Source organism: Gekko japonicus, unplaced genomic scaffold (assembly GCF_001447785.1).
Source record: "Gekko japonicus isolate JY-2015 unplaced genomic scaffold, Gekko_japonicus_V1.1 scaffold1093, whole genome shotgun sequence".
NCBI lineage: Eukaryota > Metazoa > Chordata > Lepidosauria > Squamata > Gekkonidae > Gekko > Gekko japonicus.
The window spans coordinates 382,045-389,154 of NW_015160243.1; the positions used below are offsets into that span (position 1 = coordinate 382,045).

Genomic DNA, 7,110 nt, shown 5'->3' on the forward strand with positions numbered 1-7,110 from the left:
GCCGATGCCTCCGTCGCCTGGCTGGAGTGGCCGCGGGGGAGTCTGGAGTCGGGCGGCCGCTGGTGGGAGCCGCGGGTGCCCGGGCCGAGATTGGGGGGGCAAGGCGGGCGACAGAAGGCCGATGCCTCCGTCGCCCGGCCCTCTACAGAATCCACCCCCCAAACCTCCAGGTATTTCCCTCCTTAGAGCTGGCAACCCTACATTCCCCTCAGTGCCTGTTGGTAGGCAACTAAGCTTGGTCCTGTCACCTACTTTGGCCTTTGGGAGAAAACACATTGGGGCCAGTCCTGATAGGGTTGCCAACTCCAGATGGGAAATTCCTGGAGATTTGAGGGATGGAGCCTGAAGAGGGTGAGGTTTGAGGAGGGGTGGGACCTCAGACAGGTACACTGCCATAGACTCCACCCTCCAAACCAGTCAGTCTCACATAGGGAACCATTGTTGCCAATCTCCAGGTGAGGGCTGGAGAGCACTCAGTATTACAACTGCTCTGCAGAAGGGAGGGCAGAAGTCAGCTGAAGTCAAAGGGGCAGATAATGGTAGGTTGGTGGCTAGCTGGGAAGGAGATGGGGTTGCCAACTACATGCTGAAAAATTCCTGGGGATTTGAGGGGTGGAGCCTGGAGAGGGTGGGGTTTGCAGAGGGGTGGGACCTCAGACAGGTAGAATGCCATAGACTTCACCCTCCAAACCAGCCATTTTGTCCTGGGTAACAATTGTTGCCAATCTCCAGGTGAGGGCTACAGATTACTCACAATTACAACTGCTCTTCAGGTAGCAGAGATCAGTTCCTCTGGAGAAAACAGTGGACTCTGTCATTATACCCTGCTGAGGTCACCACAGCAAATTGACACTGTTTGCCCAAAGCCAGAGCACTGCCCCAGAGCCTCTTTCTAGATCCCGTTGTATTGCTTTCACAACGGGCTTTACTGCTAGTTATAAATAATTAAGTAGTAAGATAGATTCAAGGTCCGTGGTGGCTCAGAGGTTAAGACACTGAACTGCAAACTGGAAGGTCTGTAGTTAGGCAGTTCGAGACCCTATTGCCATGTGATGGAGTGAGCTCTCGTCTTTGGCCCCAGCTCCTGCCAACCTAGCAGTTCGAAAGCAAGAAATTGCAAGGTAACAGAGTTCTGTGCGCCTCGGCCTTTAGTCATGCCGGCCACATGACCACGGAAACGTCTTTGGACATTGCTGGCTCTTTGGCTTGGAAACAGAGATGAGCACCACCCCCTACAGTTGGATTCGACTGGCTTTTGAGCAAGGGAAACCTTTAAGATAGATTCAGGGGGCTAGCTGTGTTGGTCTGAAGCTGCAGAACAAAGTTTGAGTCCAGTGGCACCTTTAAGACCAACAAAGTTTTATTCAAGGTATAAACTTTTGTGTGCGCACATACTTCTCCAGATACAATGAAATGGAAATTACCAGTCCAAACATATAGGTAGAGGGCGAGAAGTAAATTAGCATACAACATAATGAAGATGTTTAACAGATTCACAGTGCTATCCTAAACAGGTTTACCCACTTCTAAGCTCACTGAGTTCAGTAGACTTAGAAGTGTATAACTTAGTTTAGGATTGCACAGCCAAGGACCAAACAGGAATAACAAGCTTAGTATATATGGTCACCAAATAACAGGCCTCTATGCCCTGTTCTTGGCTGTCCAGAGGAATTGGTTAGTCACTGTGTGAGACAGGATGCTGGATTAGATAGACCACTGGTCTGATCTAGCAGGGCTCTTCTTATGTTCTTATTTCACCAATAACCTCTTTGTTTCCTCAATTATCTTACTACTTATTTATTCATAATATTTATATGTCACCTTTCTTCCAGAAAGCAGGCTTATAAACAACTAATCATAAAACCCCTAAAAATCTAGTACAATTGAATATTCAATAACAACCAGCAACTGACAGGGTCCACTGAAATATTAAAATACCAAAAATATCAGCAAAACCAGATAACAGCAATCATCAAATAAAGCTAACTCAAAGGCTTGCCTAACGAAGAAAATCTTAACTTGCTTCTGGCACAAGAGGAAGGAAGATGCCACTCAGTCCTTCCTAAGAGGAGCATTCCATAAACTGGGAGCTACCAATGAAAAGGCCTGCCCATGATTACCATCTATTTCACTTCAAAATATAGTGGCACCTGAAGCAGGGCCTCCTCTAACTGTCTGGCAGGCATAGATGAAGATCCTATTTGTCAGGACTTTGAAACAGAGTGGTAGTTCATGAAGCTGAGTTCCCTGTAACTAATGTTCACTGCAGCAGCACTATAGAAAAATTGTAGTTTCCAAATACTTTTCAGAATAATTTCCATGTAAAGCATATAACAATAAAATATTTTGGAACTTGCCAAGGTAAGAAAAATACTGGGTAAGTCCTGATACCAATGCTTTCTCTCTGTTAACATAACATCAAAACATTAATCTTCTCTGTGCATAAGTACCTTTTGAAGCCAACACATTCCTTAGGTCTGCAGAGTGTTTGCTATTTTGTGAGTCAGGGATGGATGAAGTAGGTTGAATGGCAGCAACAGATTTACGGGATGTCTCGAGTAGTATTGCTGAAGTCTTAGTCTTAGCTGATTAGAGGCCTTCATTTGAATGTAAGTTCTGTTCAACCTAACAAGATTCCTAAGCAGTGTTAGGCTGCAATCAGACAACAGGCTTAGCACCTTTTGGCTGTGCCTGTAATTTGATCCTTATTTTTTTGTGCTGGAGAATTTTGTCTAAACATCCACCCTTAACCTGTTGCTTCACATGCTCACCATGTGGTTGACCATTCAGATTATTGCTGTGCAGTAAGCACAGAGTGGGAGGCCAGGCAGCACCTTTTTGTTTGTTTTTCATGCATGCACATAAGCATGCAGTCGAAGCACCAGCTCCTTTTTGAGAGCTCCACAATCCGACGCCAAGTACTGTGATGACTGGTTCCTATACAACTTAATTTCTCCACCAGAAATCACTCCATTTCACGCCTGATCTTGTTCCCTTTCCCACTCTTTTCATAGGGGAGTTTTCCCTTTTTCTCTCCCTACAGAGCTTTCCTGTCCAAGCAATATTATGAAGTGGATTGGAGTAAAGTTCTGGGGGTGAAATCTTGGCCACCGATAGGGGAGCCTAAATAGGGATTATTTCCAGTGTCATCCCACCCCAAGTTGTGGTTGTGATTGTCTGCCATCAACACATGCTGCTGTGCCCTCATAACTTCTGTGGGCCTGTAACACTAGCAGATTGTGGTTTCTTTTGTACTTCTGTGTACTTCAGGAGCGGTGTATGTCTTATTCTGTTTGTAAGCCGCCCTAAGCCGGCCTTGGCTGGGAGGGCGGGTTATAAATCTAAATAAATAAATAAATAAATAAATAAATAAATAAGAAACAGCAGAAAGGGTAGTTTTTCTTGAATTAGTTGCTCTAAAACCCCCCCCCCCCCCGTGGGCTCCTGATCACAACAAAATATGCAGCGAAGAAGCACGCAAGTGGTGATTCGAAACCGTTGTGTGAAGATCTGATGATGCATGCATCACTGATTTTTTAAAAAAAAGCAAAAGTGAAAGGGAACGTTCAGATCGCAATGGATAATTCAGACATTTAGAAATGTGGGGTTAAACCAGTTACATCCATAAACATCGGACTTTCCCCCGTGTTGAAAAAACTCACGATTAGAGTTGGGTGAGGGGTTTGTGTGACAATTGGGGAACAGAATACTAACAATGCTGTTTGAACATGCAATTTAAATCCAAGAGGTAACAGCAACGACATCAGATCAAATAGCTTGTCTGATCTCAGCCTTAGGTAGATAAAAACTAGCTTTATTGTTTTGTGTCATGTGTGACTTTTGGTAATCTGTTGGCTATATTCATATCAACTTGTCTATTATTCCAATAAACTTTATAAATATTTTTAATAACATCAGTCTGGTTACATGTGTGCTCGTCCCCTGGGAACTCACAGGTCAATCTGTTGGAATCTATTTCTGATTACAGACAACCATTAAGAGCATTCATTGAAGAAGACAAAGTTAGATGTTATCTGCATACGGAAGGCACAGTTCCTCACAACCTCCTAATAACCTCCCTCCTCCATCAATTTCATGTGAATGTTAAATTGCTTCAGAAATTGAATGGCAATTTGTAGCATGCCATAGACCAGATGCTGCAGGATGGTGTGGAAGTGTCTCAGTATCAACTTCTGGAACCTGCCTGTCAGGCAGAAGTTGAACCATCAAACTTGTTAAATCACTCACTTAACAAAGAAGTTGGAGAGTGATTCAGCAAGAACACAGCTTTATTCTTCAACTCGAACACAACTCCAACATGGATCAACATCTGATAGCCAGAACAGCCTTTACATTGCAGCTGTCCTGCTTTTAAACATTCCCGGCTAATGTAGCCACACCCACTGTACAAATACCAACCAATAAGGTTGTTCACATAAGGACCAATCACGGATGTTCCCGCTCAGGGAGCTTGCTAGAAGGTGATTGGTTAGATGCTTCCTGGGCTAGTAACACGATTGGATGGATTTAGATCCTAGCCCAGGATGAAGCTTTACATTACACTTCAATTAGATGTTTCACAACATAGCATGCATTCAAGGCAGCTTTGAATACACTACAAAACTTCCTACTCCCATCCCAACCACATGACAAAGAAGGATTCCATGGTTGATAATAGTGACAGATCCAAGGGAACCAGCACAGCTGTACTCGTACTGACGGGCAGAGGTAATCAGATAGGGTGACCAAAGTCATCCAAACTGGAATGAAAAGCAGACTGGTCAGTATCTAGATAATCTGATTTCCCCGCCATAATGCTGCATTTGAGCCACCACCAAATGCTTGTATTCTTTGTCCCACAGTAGAAACTGGATTGGTCTGCAGTTTGCTGAGTCTTTATCTAAACAGTTCTTCCAGGAATAGTTTGATCACTGCTTCCTTCTAGGAGGCAGGGAAACAGCATAGACAGTAACAGACCCAGTGTCCTTTCAGGACTACACTCCATCATTTTAAAAAATATTGGTACCATACTGCATAAAAACTTGCCTGTCTGGATGCATCTATTCCAGGTCTCCCGCCTCCCCATGCAAATCAGATATAAAATGAGAACACAACAGAAGTAGATACTATTCTAAATAATAAAGCATTTTGGCACAGAAAATGCTTGACTCTCAAGACCAGCATGATAGCAATGATGATGCACTATGTGGTATTTGAAGATCCCTGTGCTGACACTTTGCCATTAGACATTGCAGAACACTTATTAGACAGCTGCAGCTGTGAATCCTTATGTTTTGCTTCCACTCACATACTTGTGTGCTGACAGGAGCCTCCTTCATACTCATCATAAGTAAGATCAACCAAATGCTGTTTTACAAATATAGGCTTCTTTCCATTGGGAAACATAGGAGGAAATGTGTAAAATCTGCAAAATATAACTTTGCACATGTTTTATACATTTCTCATTTGCATTCCTTGTGGACTATTTTCCCATATCTTTGAAACACCAAACACACACACACACTTTCTCATTATATGGAAGTCGAGAATTCCAGAAAGGAAAACTGTGGTTCTAAAAATGCTAAATTAGTATACTAGTATTTACTGTTGGTCACTGCTACTATGGTGAATGGTAGTAGCAAAATGGAATTATTTCAGTACCAGAGAATTCCCAGCATCTTTAAAGAGGCACAAACTTTTGAATTATGGGTCTCATGCTGACTACCTTTTTTTGTTTTGTAGAAATCTGTGATAGGCATTAGACCATAACAAGAAGCGGGGCATGCGATACTTGCGGGGGGCAATATACCCCATGACCCACAGCCTGCAAAACAGGAGGAGATCCTCACTGAGGAAGAGGAGGAGGCAGCTGCAGATGAGCCCAGCAGCAACAGCGGCAAGCCCTGCCCAGTTCCCAGCTGCCCAGGCTTCCCCCCTGCCCAGCAGCAATGGTGGCGAGCCCTGCATGGCTCCCAGCTGCCCACCCAGGCTTCTCCCCCCCCTCGGCCAGCAGCAATTGCAGCGAGCCCTGCATGGCTACCAGCTGCCTGCTGCCTGCCCGCCAGCCACGGCTTCTCCCCCCCGGCAGCAACAGTGGCGAGCCCTGCTCAGATCCCAGCTGCCCACCCACCAAGGCTCCCCCGACTCCCTCGCAGCTGTCAGCAGCAAGCTCTGCCACAGTTCCAAATGGCAAGTCCATTCTCCACGCATGTGCGAGAATGCAGTTTTAGTTTTGGGGGGATTTAAGTATCCCCGTATATTTTTTAAAACATGTCAGATTTTTCTGCACACCTAAGTAATGCCTCAAATGTGCAGGAATTTCTGTTGAGCCTCCATGTGCACCCAATTCGCGGAAATAAGTATCCACACGCACTGGGGACACTTGGCTATTAGTATATAGACAAGTGGAGACCCACAAGAAACTTGCGGGATGGTTATCTCATTCGTCACACCTTTGCTTCCTCTCCTCACCCCCTACCTCTCTCACACTATTTCTCCCCTCTGCCCCCCTTTTCTTACTCTCTATTTCTCCTCCATGCATGTGACTTCCTCTCTCTTTCTGACCTTTCATCTTTCTCTTTGTTTTTCTGCCTCCCCACTTCATCACTCTTTCTCTCTCTTTCTGCTTCCACCCCATCATTCTTTCTTTCTGCCCCCATCACTCTCCCAGCCACCTGCCTGCTTCCTCCCCCACTCCGCAGAGCAGCAGCAGCAGTGGTGGCAGTGCTCCTAGCCACCCACCTGCTTCCTCTCCCCTCACGGCAGCAGTGGCAGTGGTCTGGGAATCACAACGGATCTCCCAGCTACAGAGATCAATTCACCCTAGGACTGCCAGCTCCAGGTTGGGAAATTCCTGGAGATTTGGGGGTGGAGCCTTGGAACAATGAGGCTTGGGGTGGCAAGCAGCCTCAGCAGGGTATGATGACATAGACTCAAACGTCCAAAACAGCCATTTTATCCTGGGGAACTAATCTCTGTCACCTGGACAACAGTTGTAATTCTGGGTGATCTCCAGTCCTCACCCGGAGGCTGGCAATGGTGGTTCTCGTGGAGGAAATGACTGGAGGGTGGAGTCTATGACATTACACCAGTCCAAAGTTCCTCCCCTCC

The 7,110-nt window shown here is 45.5% G+C and overlaps 1 protein-coding gene across 1 annotated transcript in view; it reads right to left on the reverse strand.

Moving 5' to 3' along the window:
- The window catches only part of DGKB (diacylglycerol kinase beta), a 398,712-nt gene that overhangs the window by 198,973 nt on the left and 192,629 nt on the right, over positions 1 to 7,110 (reverse strand). The window lies entirely within an intron of this gene.